General features: G+C 34.0%; 1 pseudogene; it reads right to left on the minus strand.

The window, feature by feature from the left end:
- Positions 1-462: 462 nt before the first annotated feature.
- Positions 463-2,041, minus strand: LOC123562382 (uncharacterized; annotated as a pseudogene).
- Between the last annotated feature and the right edge of the window lie 16,892 nt (positions 2,042-18,933).

Consider the following 18,933-nt stretch of genomic DNA (forward strand, 5'->3'; position numbering starts at 1 on the left):
TTATCGGCCATATTAAGGGGAGCGGTAGTTTAACTTTTTCCAAAATAAATTATGTATACTTTCAGCTTTGATGTGTCTGATCATTGTCATCCAGACGCTTGATTTTTATAACCAATGAAAACGTTAATTCAAATCACGTGATACTTTAATAGTTCAAGCGTGCAATGTCAAAAATGACATATGTCAAAAATTATATATCAATACAACCAAACCAGAAAAATGTTAATGTACATAAAATTTCGACTTACCTGTTACTCTGCTTAAAGGTGATAATTATCTTTTTCAATCGTAGGTACTGTAATTCTGTGATGCATAAAGTTTCCCCAAAAATAACTGTACAAATAATGTTAGTTACTTTACTAAAATTCCAGTTATTTACACTTCTAGATATACAAATGTCACTGCTTCTTGTAGTTATAAATTGCTTCCTGCAATTACTTTTTTGTCACTTGTATAACAGTTTTACACAAAATCGTCATCTGATGACGACCAATGCAAAAAAATCTGTTTTGTATACGGATTCTGGTTTTTTTTCTGACGAGCAGTTGATCGAAATTTCTTATCGTCTTTTGTGGGAAGAAACCCTTTCGGATGACAAACAGCGTCAGTCTTCATCCTACTGGATGAACTCTTTCTTGCATGTGTATCTCCTTGTGCACAGCTTGCAGTACTAGAACTTCCAACTTTCCGTTTAGAAAGACTCAAAGCAGTTCGTTTAGAAGGTCTGGGCTGTGGATTTGTCTTTTTTTCTGGAATAGGAGTTGGCGCCTCTACGATTGTGTCTTCATCTGACAGACTGGAACCAGAGAACAGATCTGATAATAATTTCAGTGTATCCTGAGGTAACTCTGGGTTTTCTTCGTCTGTTGATATAACGCAAACATCGGTGTCTACAAGAGATGATTTTTCACAAGGACGAGTAGCAGGAACTTGAACAGTTTCATGAGTAATTGATGTTTCTGCACTACGTACATTTCCACAAACTTCAGAGAAATCATCGCTATCTGAGGTGGATTCTTGGTCAGTGGACTCCGCATCAGTTAATACAGGTTGTAATTCCATGTCACGGAACCTTTCAATGTCCTCTATTCCACCCCAGGAGTCAAACAGTGGGGTAGTGTAGTAGTATCTGGCTGGCTCATCTATAGTGTAAATGGATTTCAGGAGACCAAAGAAGGAATCATAAATGTTACATTTTACCTCCGCTCGCCACATCACTTCGGCGATATGTCCCTCCCACTGGGTTGCTTTTGTGCCAGCCATGCGTCGGAAGTGATCCTTCGCGTGCTTCCAAGCACCTTCTATCTGATTAGTATGGACTGTCGTGATTTCACCTGTCTGGACGTTCTTATACTCCTTCTTGAAGGCATATTTGTGTACTACCGTGAAATGTTGATATCCAATGTCGTTGAGGGAGCAATAGACACTCCAGCCATCACTATATATGGTAGATCCGGGCTGCACGTGTCTCTGTATAAGTGGCATTAAGGTTTTTTGTGTCCGATCTGATACAGGATAGATGATCAGAGTATTGGAAATTGGAAGACCTTTCTACCATTCCGAATACCCATACTCTTAATCCTTTCCTGGGATCGCCCCTATGATATTTGACTCTTCTTCCAAACAAAGATTCGTCAATTTCAATCACCCCAGACAACTGCTTAGTACGTAAATTCCGATGATAATGTTCCTTGAACAGCTCTCTAACGAAGCTGGCACAATCCACAGCCGTACTTTTATAGTGAATACCTGACGAACGAGCACATAGGAGAAGAGAGTTGTTATCTAAATATGACTTTATGAACACCATGATGTCCTGAACAGTGAGTTTGGAAGATTCAAAAAAGCTGTTGGTTCTAATGGTCTTCTCATGGTTCCTGTTTCTATCACATCTCAGTGATGCCCCTGACGCCTTCCCAGCCCGCTGACAAACTTTCATCGTTCCCGGGCAATCACTTACTATTTCGTTGCCATACAAATCTTCACCAACCTTGTATTTTCTGGAACAAGGAATGCTCTTAGCCAACAACCTATTCTTCATTAGCCATTGATTTACAGAATTGTCATCTTGATTTAAAACATAGAAAAAGTTCCACGGGTTCTCAAAGTCACTAAAAGAGATTTTTTCAACATCCAATATCCGTTTTTTATAATTTCCTCCAAGAGGATGCACACGTTCTTTAGTTACCACATGTAATATTCAGTGGATATTGACCACCAAAAAATCGTGCAGAACATAAATGTGTAGTACAATATAAATGACGTATACGATGGTACATAAGGGGAAGTTTTCCCCGGGAAGAGGGTTTTCTTCGGGGGACTACAATGCTTCAGCAAATGGGGCTTGGCAATGTTTGGGGGTAAGTGTCTTAAAGGGAATTTACGGAATGAATCTTATTATATGTTGAAAAGAATAGTCCCCGGGTACTATTTCTCAATGTTAAATAGCTGTAAGAAATCATCCCCGGGGATTATTTCTTATAGGAGTTTAACACTGTTAACAAATTAAAAGGGACTAAAACCGGATTATATATATAGAAGAGAAATAATTTATTCATTTATTGTTATGCTACGTTAGGGGAAGTCTTCCCCGGAGAGAGGGTTTTCTTCGGGGGACTACAATGCTTCAGCAAATGGGGCTTGGCAATGTTTTGGGGTAAGTGTTTTAAAGGGAATTTACGGAATGAATTGTTAGAAACATAAATGTAGTTTCTAATATTTGTTGTATCTGACGCTATTTATTTGACGTCTGTTTGGCGTCTTCAGCCACGTGATAATTTGCGGCGTTCATTGACGTCAACGTTATAATTGTTTATACTTCCGCCCAGACTTTGAAACGTTAACTGAACTGAACGTTAACTGTGGACATAAATTATTCTGATGAGACTTGATGAGTAAGAGACCAAATTCGGTAACTAAATACTGTTAATTTATTCAAAGCGTAATTATTGAACTCGAAGTTATGATATCGAATTTGTTAAATAGCATAGAATGAATATATAGACTTTAGATTTAATTTTCTGAATGATTGGATAGTGCAAGCTTTTTGATGTGAAGTATGTTCAAAAGTACATCAGTTGTTTATATGAGTATATGTATAATTGGTGAGCGTTGTATGAATGTTGTTTGTATGTTTGTATTTGCAGAGAATCGCTATAACTAGAGAAATAAAAGAGTAAAGGCGCATCTCTCGTTTAGTCACTGAGTTGATCCAAGTCCCAGAACAGAATGTTATTAACTTTTAAAAAGAATAATCCCGGGTACTATTTATCAATGCTCAATACCAATAAAAAATCATCCCTGGGAACTATTTCTGATACCTTTTTAAAAGTAATAAATAAAAAGGGACTAAAACTTGGTTATAATATATATAGACGACAAATTATTAATTTCTTAATTAAAATGCTATACAATTTGTAAATATATACGGGAATATATATATTAATTGTTATTATGTATTTCTTAAAATGTTAATACGTAATGAACTGTATCATACAATTTTCCTGAACAGTACCTCATAATTTATCTACGTGGTAGCGATATATACACGGTAATGTATGGAAGCCGTGGAGGGCCAATTTTGAGTTTTGACTTACGGGTGTTTTTTACTTTTGAGTTATGACTTTCGACTTTTGACCCAAGACTTTTGACTTAAAACTTTTGGCTTAGGCTAAGCATTATACACGTGTTCTAGAAGCTGAAGGCAACTACGTTGATTTCAGGTATGTAATCCATATTTTAAACTTTTTCTTCAAACACATACGCTGTGAATTAAAATGATTTCCATTATTCTTGCTCAAATACTCAATATCGCGCATATTTAAGTGGTTTGTGACGGAGGAGAGGATGTGGGATGGAATTTGTGTCAATGTAATTTGACTTGAATGACAATGTTGACCAAAAATCCTAAAACATGTATAAAGTGTGTACATATATTTCAGGTTTTCCACGATCATTATCCCAAGCTAAAGCCATACACTCCAGTGGATTGGCTTTAGATATTCGCCATAAACCCCATTCTCCTCCACCCCTGGTTAAATATAGCCAATATTTTTTATCATTTTACCATGTACAGGTGACGATCATAAAACGCATTTTGTAACATTTTAGCGTGTTTTAAAAAAATGTATTTTTACCATCAATGCTCTCAATATTTGAAACAAGATTTGAAACAATGCACAGACACTAGGGCAACAATAGCTAGTAAAACTTTTAAATGAACCCCTACCAATGCCAGCTGAATGAATCACTGGTATCAATCGTCTGGTCTGTTACCATTCTGTCAAATGACACCGGTCCCGATAACTGTCATTTGTATTCCGACAAGAAATCAATAAATAATATAAATTAATCAATCTTAATTCTATGGAACACTTCCTTGCGAATTGATCCCAGCTTTGAACTGCGCATATGGTTGCCGGATACTAAAATTGATACCGTTTCGACTACATGTGTACATTAAACCGGATTATCGCTTCAGCACGTGTTACACGAGGTTTGTTTACATAAAAAAGTGATGATCTGGTTTAACACAGCCGTACGAGAATCAATTTTGGTATCCGGTTTATGACATGCGCTACACAAAGCGAGGGTCCAGCGCAAGCAAGTGTTCCCATTGTTCGTGGATGTTTCAAATTTTGTCATATTGAGAGCATTGATGGTAAAAATATTTTTTTTTGAAAAATACACGCTGAAATGTTACAAAATGCGTTTTATGATCGTCACCTATGCTCAATTCATGGTAAAATGCTAAATCAAAGGCCTGAATGGCCTGAGTCGGCTAATGATTGATGTACGGACAGTATAGTCTACCATTTCAGTTTGTTTTTAGTTTTTTTCTTAAAATTTCATAACACAGTTCGATATTTACCCAAAATATTATATCCGGATACGATTACACTTTTCTCCAGTTTGAACAATATATTTTACAAATTGTGATGATACGAAGACATTTAGCAGCAATTGGCAGTATCTGACATTGAAGTTTACGGTTAAATTACCTCTTATTTAAATCTTTTCATAAAAAGTTGTTTCGTTTCGCCAAACATGAGTTGAGTCATAGAAACATAGACGATCTACTTTCGATTTCAAAAACTACAAGAAAATACAATTTAATGTTTCGCTGATTTGTTTATTTCTCGAAAAATAAGAATTAAAATCATTTTTAATATCAGTAGTAACTAAACAAACCAGTAAGAGCTTCTTCTTCCGATAATTTATCCGTTTACTGACTGCAAAATTCAACCCACGCAAAGTTTATAGAAATCAAACGATGCGTGTTTACGTTCAATGTGGGAGAATTAAGGCTGATTGGCTATGTTACCTAACGCATCCAGACGATTCAGATTTTGTTTTTAAAAAAGCATTGTGTGCGTTTCTGTAATTTTATATACGTTTTTATACACTTAGAAATTATTAGACATGCGTATTTGCATTATTTCTATACGTAATTTACGCTAATACGCATCTTATCTGGAGCCCTGCTGGAACTATTTATTGTCTTTCGCTGGATGTTACCCAAGCTTTGTAGGCCTGCGCAATTCTTAAAATGCACATTTATGCTTAATGAGTTACATTCGAAATTACAAGTCATAAATATGACAGATTACATCGTATATTGGTCATAGCAAAGGGAATTGACGCAACTTAACTTCATTCATGCAGTGAACTGTTTGAAGTTTGAGGAATCTAATGGAACTACATCCCTTCACTGTGTTATTTGGTTCGTTTAGAGAATCGTTGGATAGCAAGGACTCGTCAAAAGGCTTTCAGCCTTTAGCCGACTCAAACATATTGGCTAAATTTAACCGGGAGCGGAGGTGAATAGGGTATGTGGTGGTCCGAACCTCAAGTGTCAGTGATCTGGAATACTTTGGACTTAATAATTGTACCTATTTTGTACCATGCAGAGATTAAAATCATAGATAAACATGTATTTCAGACTCATCTACTAGACTGAAAAATATGAAGATGAAAACTTGGATGGTGTTTTGTGTCTGCTTCATAATACTGCTCGGTATTATCAAGCTACTGAGCCCAAGTACCTACCATCAACATCTATAACCGACAAAACTATGTTCATTGTAGAGTACTTTACGAAAGGCTTTAAGATATGTGCGTCAAAAGGGACGACGTCATGGAAATAATGACAGCGCTGGATCCAGTTGGTGTTGAGCTGCAGAAAGCACATCGTCTCCACCGGTGCGTCAACTGTTCCAAAGGACCCAATTTTATATGGCATATAGACGGTTACGACTAACTAAACCATATGGATTTTGTATTCATGGTGCGGCGGATGGGTTTAGTAGAAAAATAATATGGTTAGAGATTTTGGACTTAAATAATGACCCACACTTGTTTGCAATATACTTTTAGATGCATTGAATGAGCATAAAAGTCCCTCGAATACCAAGTTCTGATGGTGGCACCGAAAACTCCATTGCTTTACTTTTGCAGCAATACGTCCGATATGATGCTGCTGATCCGTTTGCGTTGTAGTTGGAACAAGTGAATGAAGTATTGCCATGCAATACAAAGTCCCCTACTGGAAGGCACCTAACTTTCTCTACTGCAGTATAACATCATGAACTGATATCTGTCAATGATGTATAAACAATATTGTACTATTATATACAATATGTTATAACGACACACCTGGATTAAAATGTGCATATATAAAAACCCACAGTTGTTTTCATATTGAAATGTTTTTGCCGATTATAAAAAAGTTATCATATAAGTTATTTATAGTACCAACAAAGGGAAATTTATCTTAAAAAAAAAAATCTATATAATATAAGTCCACAAGAAACTCTTTACCAGGTAGAGATAGGTCAAAATACACCTAAAAAATGGATGTAACATGCATGTTGTACCACAGAAAAGTGATCTCGATTTTTCTCTACGGCCAATAATAAAAAAGTTACAATAAAATCTATTTATAGTAAAACAAAGGGACGTAATTCTAAAAACAAGGGTGCCTCATGGTGGTGAACATTTGGTCCAAGTTACATCAAAATCCCTCAATGCATGAAGAAGAAATGCTCCGGACAAAGTCATTTTTGAATTTGACCTTTGACCTCTAAATATGACCTTGACCTTAGACCTAGGGACCTGGTTTTTGCGCATGACAATCCGTCTTATGTTGGTGAACATTTGTGCCAAGTTACATCAAAATCCCTCCATGCATGAAGAAGAAATGCTCCAGACAAAGTCATTCTTGTGTCTGACCTTTGGTCTCTAAGTGTGACCTTGACATTAGACCCTGGGCTTGGGTTTTGCGCATAACATGTTTTCTCATCCAGGGGAATATTTGTGCCAACTGATATCTAAATCCTGTTTTGCATGACAAAGTTTTAGACTGGACAGGAAAAAAATCCTACTGACCTTTGATCTCAAAGTGTGATCTTGACCTTTAAGCTAGGGTACTGGGTGTTGCACATGACATGTCATCTCGTCATGGGGAACAATTATGCCAAATGAGATTGTAATCCCTTGATGGATGACAGAGTTCTGGATCGGACAGGAAAAAAATTTATTGACCTTTGACCTCCAATTGTGACCTTGACCTTTGAGCTAAGGGTCCGGGATTTGCGCACGACACGTCGTCTCATCATGGGGAACATTTGTGCCAAGTAATATTAAAATCCCTTAATGAATGTCAGAGTTATGGACCGGACACGAAACAGACCCTGTTCATGCTATGTTAACATTTGACTGCTAAGTGTGACCTTGACCTTTGAGCCAGGGGTCTGAAAGTTGTGCATGACACATCGTCTTATTATGAGGTACATTTGTGCCAAGTAATATTAAAATCCCTTCATGGACGGCAGAGTTATGGACCGGATAGGAAAAAAGCCCTGTTGACCTTTGACCTCAAATTGTGACCTTGACCTTTGAGCTAGGGGTCCGGGTTTTGCGCATGACATGTCGTCTCATCATGGGAAACATTTATGCCAAGTAATATTAAAATCCCTTCATGGATGGGAGAGTTATGGACCGGACAGGAAAAAAGCCCTGTTGACCTTTGACCTCCAACTGTGACCTTGACCTTTGAGCTAGGGGTCCGAGTTTTGCGCATGACACGTCGTCTCATCATGGGGAACATTTGTGCCAAGTAATATTAAAATCCCTTCATGGATGGGAGAGTTATGGACCGGACAGGAAAAAAGCCCTGTTGACCTTTGACCTTCAATTGTGACCTTGACCTTCGAGCTAGGGGTCCGGGTTTTGCGCATGACACGTCGTCTCATCATGGGGAACATTTGTGCCAAGTAATATTAAAATCCCTTCATGGATGACAGAGTTATTGACCGGACACGAAATTGCGGACGGACGGACGGACGGACGGAATGACGGAAAAGCGCATTCCTATAGTCCCCGAAACTGGTTTTCAACCAGTAGGGGACTAAAAAGCACATCTAACCAGCGCATTGTGAAGTGGTGGGGTACATTATGACAAAATGGAGTCCATTGGTGGATTAACCTTTTCAAATAAAATCTGGAAAGACTTACGCGATACAGGGACATTCAATGAACTGGACGCAATTAATGCTATTAATGTTACGCACTTGGGAAGGGCTGACTTCTAATGTTGCAATAACTTGTAGCCCAACCCATTTGCTTTTGTTACTTATTATGTATATGTGCTATGTATTATGTGTTCAGAAGCAATAAAATATGATTAAATTATATTAAACTGGACGCAATACATTGTGAGAACTTAAAATTTGTTTTATGGATCTCATACAAACCGAGTTAGACCGGATTGCATAGTAATGGAACGTTCACGAGTTAAGGGAACAAACCAGTTCTCAGGTTATTGATGGAAAACCTGATACACTGTTCTTTATACCAGATCTGTTTGAAATTAACGACATCGGCACTGCAAAAGACTTGAGTGACGTACAGACCTACAGATGCCATTGGACGATGAATCAGCACTACGACTACACATATACTGAGTTGAACAATTTAATTTCGAGAACTGATTAAACATAAATAGACCAAAAACTGTCTTTGTACTAATGTATACTTCATGTGCGTACTTTGGTAATAAAACTACTGAAAAGGGTAATACAGATAAGTTTTGAAAAGTGGCAACTGGAAATCAAGAAAATTGTTCTAATCTTTAAAAGTATTTTAAACAAGTATACGAAGTATAAATAATTGGAAAGGTCTTTGAAAGTTCTATCATTTGACATGCTAATATAGTTATTTTAAGGCAGTGGTAAATTAATATTGAGCAATAACTATTTGCAAAATATCAGTTTACGGGTCTTCCTTTATAGCTTGCAAGTCCATCTTATTCCATATTTAAAAAAATCTTTTACAAAATATTGCATAAAGATAGCTTTAGGGAATTGTTACACAGTTATTTGATAAAATTATACATTCAATTATAAACACATTTTTGTTACAGAGTAGAGTACTTTTCAAGATTTCTGTACTCAATAGCCTGTACATTTTGTTACATTGCAGATGCAGAAAATGTAACAAGATTCCCTGAAGCTATTTAATTGCTACAAATAGCAAAAAGAATTTACATTATAGGGGTATGATGAAATTTCAAGGCCCGTTCAAAAATAACTGGTTGACCAACATTTTTCGTTCAATAATTTAGGTATATTCTCAATAACACCATGTAAAAGGGCTTTTCAAGACCTTACAGAAAATGTATACTCATATACACTTATTGCAAGTAGTTTTAAAGATATAAACATTTTTGTAAGTTTTCATCGTTGGTAAAACAAACTTATTGATAGCTACCTTAAGGTCATCAGTAGGCATTTTTGTTTGGTATGAAATCAAACAAAGTCAGAGAAGTCATAACTATTTAACAGCCAAAGCCATGAGTAGATCACAGCTGAAAATACAACGCTTCAACCTATACAAAAATATTATGACATATGAGTTTGAAGTCAAACTGTACGTCCATATATGGTAGTTTTATTAAGGGGACGCATATTGCTACATTCACAATTCATACAGAAATGCAGAAGGGGTGCATATTCAAGAAATCGATAGTGGGAAAATAAAAAACATATTCCTAAACTGATATAATACTGATGGACACCTGTATTATTCAGTATTTTGTGGATAAGGATGTGGTACTATGAATGTAATAGGAAAACAGAGGTCTTTGTGAAAGTACATTCAACACAAAATATTAAGCTTTTGTATAAGGAAAAAACAGGTTTTTTACAATAACAGTGTTCCAAATAATGTTGAAGGGATGAAATTTTCTTTCTAACACACCAGGTTTGCTTAAACATGTAAAAATTTAACGCCACGTCATTTCAGCTCGGGATGGACGCCATATTTCTCATTGATAAAAAATGTAAACAAAAAAATCAGAGTGGGATTAGCATTGCAAGGGCATAACATGACATTCTACACAATGAATACCTTAGAACAGATATCTAAGATGCTACACAGGTCAGGGGGGTTAAATGCATAATGTCGATCACTTGAAATTCATCTTCAAAAGGTGGTTAATTTTAGTTCGTTTACATGGTTTTTACAACAATAACAAAACACAAAATGAATCAATAATTAGAGGTTAATACACGACAGAGCCGGGCCGGGAGGTGATAATCGGCCCGGAAAATGAATAATGGCCCGAGGGCTTTAGCCCGAGGGCCATTATGAATTTCGGACCGATTATCACCTCCCGGCCAGGTTCTTGCGTGTATTAATGTCTTTAATACATATGTTTTGTTGCACTACTCAAGGAAGGTAGAATTACAACTCCTGTCGCTAGATTTCAATGGCTAAATAGTTTGGGGTACTCTTGTCTCAAAAAAATGTGTTTGTTCGTAGCCGGAAGCAATTTGGGGCCATAAGTGAGTGTACTACAGCCTACTCTTGAGCATTTAGACAGAATTTCTTGTCGGTCAGGAGCTAAAAGTAAATTCGTAATGTAGACTCTATCTATCAAACTCATCAAATCGCCATTCTAAAAATGTGGAACAACACATACTTCGAGCCAGTTCATGAAAAAAAAAACAAAACAAAAACTGCAATTTTATTAACAATAGCTGGATAGATCTGTCTAGATCTATGTTTATGAAAAGCAGTCATAGCATTTTCACTGAGAAGAAACCTGTTACTTCGTCGAAATTGGTGCGAATCGTGCTGTTTTACAACGTATACTCGAACACTGTTGAAACTCGGAACTGGCTCCAAAGTAAATATGTGCATGTCCTGTTTTATTACTAATCTTAAGCCAAACATTATAATTCTGCGATAAACAACGGTTTAACGTGTAGACCAGTGACAGATAATTATGACGTCTATGATGACGTTTTATGTAGCTATTGGTTTCACGCGCACGTGTTCACCAGGCGGATTATGATTATGAGTTTTCGGCCCGGGCCGATAAGTGATAATCAGTACGTGAAAGCAATAACCTGCTGAAAACACATTCAATTTTGTTACTATATATATAGTTACATATGTATTAAAGTCACTTATAAACCGACTGCTACTTAAATCAGTGTAAGTATAGTTGTTGTTACAACATTATACATGTTCGTAACGTTATGAGATAAAGTTCATCTTGAACTGCATAATCCATTAATTACGTTTAGATAATATTGCATTTACAACTTATTTGACCCCGTTTTTTTACGTGAATGACAGCATTCTCGTGTAACTCGTGCAAACAGAGTTAAGAAAAGTATGGTGGAGAATTCAAGGACAAATTATAAATGACATTAAAGTGAGAATAACTGTATATTCGTCCAGTTTTGATCATTGACATTCCTGCTGTGTATTAGTAAGTTTTGTGAACAATATTAGAATGTTACTTTTGCACATATACACATTGATTGGACCTCTCAACCAAATTTCATACCTTATTTTAGGGATTTTTAAGACAATACATTTTCAAAAGTTTGTTGAATGTGTTTTGATATTTAAGTGCATTGTATTTCATGAATACCAAGTTAAAAATTAATAATGGCAACATTTCTAGGCCCTTATTGTAAGCCTTTAGACTTCTGTAATGATAAATGTTTAATGTATTAAGGGGAATATACTCTTTTAGTTTTGGAATGTGGCATTCCTTGACCACCGTATCTTTTCTTATGCACTACTTTGTAAACAAACTAAATAATGTATTTTAGCTTACATATGCAAATTGAAAAGCAAGACAGTGAACTTATTTCACATTCTTTCTTTAAATTAGAATCTGTAGGAGATTGATAAATGTTTGGACAAGGTGAAGCACTATTATTTTCGCACAAAAAAGTATTAATTGTTGACTTTGAATGTACACAATAAGTCTTATGTAATTCAACAATAACTTTCTTGTTTCAGTTTTTCTCATTTTTAATTTAGTGAGCAATCCTTTGTGTACTTATAACAGTTGAAACAGTATCCATTTCATGTACCAAAACCTTGTACTTTTTTGCAGGTAAATTTTATCATACCCCACCCACTTTTTTCTAATTTCAAAGTATGCGTCCCCTTAAGTTTGGTTTTCTAAAATGCTTACAGAGAATCTCTCGACGATAGTCGTTTTTATAATTCTTGGTGGTTATTTAAGTGTTAATGCCGATTCTTGTACAATGAATGAAAACTTACGCAACTTAACGAGTTTTGCCAATGCACAATTAAAAGCACCGATGGCTCTCAGATTTAGGCCGCTTGCACTCTGAAGTTTTATTGCCGAGGTAAATGATGTGCATCTTAGCCTACAGCCACGTGGGTGAACGCAAATACCTAGTCTTACTGAAGTCATCTCCAAGCTTTCCGCGCGTATGATGACCGGCCGTAGGGGGTCATGTTCAGACGAGCTTTTAAGCTCAACTGTAACAGAGTGACAAGGTCAGTTTGTGATCTCCTTTCGTCCGTCGTCCGTTTGAGCATCCGTCTGTCCGTGTGTGCGTCAACATTTCCTTGGTACCACTCTAGTAGTAGCATTTTTGATCAGATCTTCAACACAATAAATATTTTGGTGATATCTAGGTCAAGTTCGAAACTGGGTCAAGTTGGGTCAAACCTAGTTTACAAGTTCAATTAATGATAAAACCTTGTTACCATGCTAAATGTAATATTTTTGGTCGTATCTTCATCAAGCCTGGTCACAATGTTTATCTTGATTATATCTATGTCAACTTTGAAATTGGGTTATGTTTGATTAAAAACTAGGTCAAGAGGTGAAATTATGGACAAAAAATGTTTCTTCGCAAGATGTCACATTTTTGGTTGGATGTTCATTAATTTTTTCAAATTATTTTGAAAGATAAACGGGGTTTGTTTAAAAAAGGGAACTATAAAATTCCCCAATTTTCCCAAGTATTTTTTAAATATGTATTTTAAGGGCTCCAGATTGGTAAAAATAACTTTTTTCCAAATTTAAGTTTTTTTTAAAACTAAAGATTGTTTTTTGTCTAAAATATTTTGTCGAAAACAAAAACGCTATAGGGAATAAGTGAATTAGACTTCAAAAATAATTTTTTTTTAATCGAGACAGTTTACCTTGAGAAAACGTTACAACGCTTTTCTTTTCACATAAGAAAAACAGCAATTCTCAAATATTTTCCCTAATATATAGTTAAACTTTTCAGAATTAAGTCTTAAAACTTCTTAAGAAAAATAGATTTATTTCCAGATATCTTAAAATTTTTAAAGTTTTTATTATAAACTTTAAAAAACAAAACTGGTTTTTGACCACAGAAAAATATGAAAAAATTATTAACTTACTAAACAAAACGGGGGTGACCCCCTGAAAAATTTTTTAACTAACTAAACAACAATACGGGGCTGACCACTGAAATATTATATCTTATAAAAACCCCCAATCGGGTTTGACCATAGAAAATTAAGAAAAATTATATAACATATAAAACACCATACTGGGTCTGACCACTGAAATATTATTAAAATTTCTAAAAACAAACTGGGTTTATCACGGGGAAAAAAAACTTTAAAAAAACCAAAAAAATGGGGGCTTTTCCACTGAAAATTATAAACTTCAAACAAAAATACGGGTCTGATCACTAAATATTTTAAAAATTCTAAAACACCAATCTGGGGCCCTTTCCACTGAAAAAATTATATAAACAAATAAAAACAATATGGGGCACCATAATATTATATAACTTTAAACACCAAAACGGGTCTGTCACTGAAGTATTAAAATTTATAAAACAACAAATACGGGGGTTGACCACTGAAATATTTTGAAAATTATATAACTTACTAAACAACAATACGGGGCTGACCACTGAAATTTAATAACTTTTCTAAACAGCAAACTGGGTCTGACCACAAATTTTTATAACCATAAAACAACAATACTGGGTCTGACAACTAAATATTTTGAATATTATATAACTTAAAAAACCAAATTGGTGACCACTGAAATATATTATAACCGAAAAACAATACTTGGGCTGACCCCAAAATTTTAAAAAACTAAACAACAATACTGGGTCTGACCATGAAAAAATTATATAAATTATAAAACAACAAAATTTGGGTCTGACAAAGAAATATTACATAATTACAAAAAACAAATACGGGGCTGCCAATGAAATATTTTTAACTTAATAAAAACCAGTGAAATATATTAAACTTTAAAACAACAATACGGGTCTGCCATGAAAAAATTTTATAACTTTAAAAAACCAAAAATGGGTTGCACTGAAATATTATAAATAACTAAAAACAATTTGGGTCGACCACGAAATTTTTAACTAAAAAAAAAGAACAATACTGGGTGACCACTAAAATATTATGTAAATTATAAAAACCAATACTGGGTCGACCACGAAAAAATAAACTATTAAACAAGAAACTGGGTCTGAAAAATAATATAACTTTCTTAAAACCCAAACTTGGTTGACCACTGAAATATTTTAAAACAACGAAACAAAAATATTGGGGCGACCACAGAAATGTTTATAACTTTACTTTTAAAAACAATAAGGGCTGACCACTGAAATATTATAAATTTTTAAAAAAACCCCAAACTGTGTTGACCCTGAAAATTATATAACTTTAAAACAAAAAAATACTGGGGGCTGATCACTAAATATAAATAAAAATTACTAAACATTGAAACATTAAGAACTTAAAAAAAAAATACGGGTCGAACAATGAATATTATAAACTTAAAAACACCATTACTGGGGCTGACGACGAAATTTATAACTAACAAACCAATACTGGGGCTGACCATGAAAAATTTTTCTAATTAAAAGAAACAAAATGGGGGCGACCACAGAAATATTTTGAAATATTAATAACTTTCTAAACAACAATTGCGTTGCCACGAAAAATTTAAACTAACTAAAAACAATACGGCGACCACTGAAAAATTTAAACATATAAAAAACAAACTGGGTTTGACCAAAAAAAATATTATGAAATATTTAAAACTTTAAACACCAATACTGGGTTGACCAGCAAAATTTTATAACTTACTAAACACAATACTGGGGCGACACTGAAAAATTATAAACTTCTAAAAAAACAATACAGGTTTACCATTTGAAAATTAATAACTTACTAAACAAAAATACTGGGGTCTGATCCTGAAAATTATAATTCTAAAAAACCCCCTACTGCGCCTTACCATGAAAATTAATAACATGCTAAACACCAACACTGGGTCTGATCACTGAATATTATATAATTTTTTAAACAAAAAACTGGGGGCGACCCCTGAAATATTTTAAAAAATTTTATAATTCAAAAAACAATACTGGGTCTGACCCCTGAAAAATTTGAAAAATTTCTAAAGCAATACGGGTCTGACCATGAAAAATATATAACTTACTAAACAACAAAACTGGGTTTCACCCACTGAAAATTATATAACTTTCTAAACACCAAAACTGGGTCGACCAAAATATTTTAAAAAACTTTCAAACCCAATACTGGTCTGCCAAAGAAAAATTTAAAACTTTCTAAACACCAATACGGGGCTTCCACTGAAATATTATTAATTATAAACAACAAAACTGGGTCGCCGTTAAAATATTTTAAAAAAACCAATACTAGGCCGACACTGAAATATAATATAAATTTTCTAAACAATATTTTTCGGGGGGGCTCCCACTGAAATATTTTATATCTTATAAAAAACCAATTCTGGTCTGACAAATGTAAAATTTTTATAACTTACTAAAAACAATTGGGTCTGACCACGAAATATTTATAACTGATAAAACACCAAACTGGGGCGACCAAAGAAAATTATAAATTACAAAAAAAATACTGGGGGCGACCCCTAATATTATAAACTTTCAAACACCAATACTGGGTCTGACCACTAAAAAATTATATAACTTATAAACACCAATGGCTCGACCATGAAAACTTATTATAACTTATAAAACACCAATCTGGGTTCCCACTGAAATATTATAAAAGATAAACAACAAAACTGGGTCTGACCACTGAAAAATTATACAACTTTTAAAAAAAACTTTTTTGGGGCTGGCCACTGAAAAATAATACAAGGTATAAAAAACCAAAATGGGTCTGACCACTGAAAATTATACAACTTAAAACAACAAAAGGGGCTGACCACTGAAAATTTATATAACTTACTAAACACCAGTACGGGTCTGACCACTGAAATATTATAAACTATAAAACAAATACGGGTTTGATACGAAAAAATTAATAACAAAAAAACAAAAAAACTGGGGCCCACCACTGAAATATTATACAACTACAAAAAAAAATCTGTTCTGGGCCCCGAAATATTACAACGATAAAACACCCAAAACTGGGGCTGACCACAGAAAAATTATAATTTCTAAACAACAATACGGGTATGACGACCTGAAATATTTTAAAAAACTTACTAAACAACAACAAATGGGTGACCACTGAAATATGATAACTTACTAAAAAACCAGTGAAATTAAAAATATAACTTTTAAAAAAACAATACTGGTCTGACCAGAAATATTTTTAAAAACTTTTTAAAACACCAAAACTGGGGCTGACCACTGAAATATTATAATTGACTAAAAACCCAAATTTGGTTCACCAGTGAAATTTTAAACTGATAAAAACAAACGGGGCTGACCCTAAATATTATGAACTTACAAAACACCTAACTGGGACTGACCACTGAAATATTATATAAAATTATAAAAACACAAACGGGGTTTAAAATAATAAACTTACTTTAAAACCAAAATTTTTATAACAACTAAACAACAATATTGGGTCTACCACTGAAAAATTTTTTAAAAATTACAAAACACCAATAAGGGGCGGCCACTGAAATTTTAACACTAATCAACAATATTGGGTTGACCACGAAAAATTTTTAAATTATAAAAGACCAATACTGGGGGCTGACCACTGAAATATTATATAACTTATTAAAAAATAAAACTGGGTCTCACCAATGATAATATATATAACTACTAAACAACAATACTGGGTCTGAAACTGAAATATAATACAATCTTGTAACAACAACTGAAATATTACAGAACTTATAATCTACCAAAAATAACCTGGTCGAACAATGAAATATTATATAACTTATAAAATACCAATACTGGGTCTGACCACTGAAATATTATATAACTTACTTAACAACAATACCGGGTCAGACCACTGAAATATTTTATAACTTACTTAACACCAGTACTTGCTCTGACCACTGAAGTATTATATAACTTTCTAAACAACAATACTGGGTCTGACCAGTTAGATATTATATAAAACACCAATACTATGTCTGATGATAAAACACCAATACTTGGTCTGACCACTAAAATATTAAATAACTTACAAATCAACAATATTGGGTGTGACCACTAAAATATATTATAACTTATAAAAGACCAATACTGGATCTGGCAACTGAAATATTACATAACTTACTAAACACAAATACTTGGTCTGACCGCTGAAATATTATATAACTTACTAAACAACAATACTGGGTCTGACCCACTGAAATAGATATAACTACTAAACCACAACACTGTGGTCTGGACCACTAAAATATTAATATAACTTACTAAACCCCAAAACTGAGTGCTGACCATTGCAATATATCTAAGCTTATAAAACACCAATCTGGGTTTGACCACAAAATATTATATAACTACTAAACAACAATACTGGGTCTGACCAATGAAACATTATATAAATTACTAAACAACAATAATAGTTCTCACCACAGAAATATTATATAACTTATAAAACACCAAAACTGCGCTGAAACCACATAAATTTAATAACTTACTGAACAACAAAACTGTTCTAAACCATTGAAACTTTATAATAACTTTTATAAACACGGGTCGACCACCGAAATATATATAACTTCTAATACATCAAAACTGGGTCTTAACCACGAAATATATATAACATACTAAACAACAATACTGGGTCTACACACTGATATATTATATATCTAATTAAAACAAAATTACTACAGGGGTCTGATCACTGAAAATATTATATAACTTATAAAACAACAAACAATTGGGGTCTGACCAATAAAATATTATATAATTTACTCTAAATAACAATACTGGGTCTCACTCCAATGAAATATATATATAACTTACTAAACACCAATACGGGTCTGACCACTGAAATATTATACAACTTCTAAACACAAATACTGGTTCAGACCAATTAAATATTATATTCCCTTACTAACAACCATACTGTGTCTGATCACTGAAATATATTATAACTTACTAACCAACAACTGAAATATTACAGAACTATAAAACACCAAACTGGTCTGACAATGACATATTATATAACTTATAAAACCCATACTGGGTCTGATCCATGAAATACTCATATAACTTACAAAACAACAAACTGGGGTCTCACCACTGGAAATTTTATATAACCTACACAACACCAATTACTTGGATCCAGCTGACCACGAAATATTATATAAGTTAAAAATAACAACATTGGGACTGC

Source organism: Mercenaria mercenaria, chromosome 2, assembly GCF_021730395.1.
Source record: "Mercenaria mercenaria strain notata chromosome 2, MADL_Memer_1, whole genome shotgun sequence".
Taxonomy (NCBI): domain Eukaryota; kingdom Metazoa; phylum Mollusca; class Bivalvia; order Venerida; family Veneridae; genus Mercenaria; species Mercenaria mercenaria.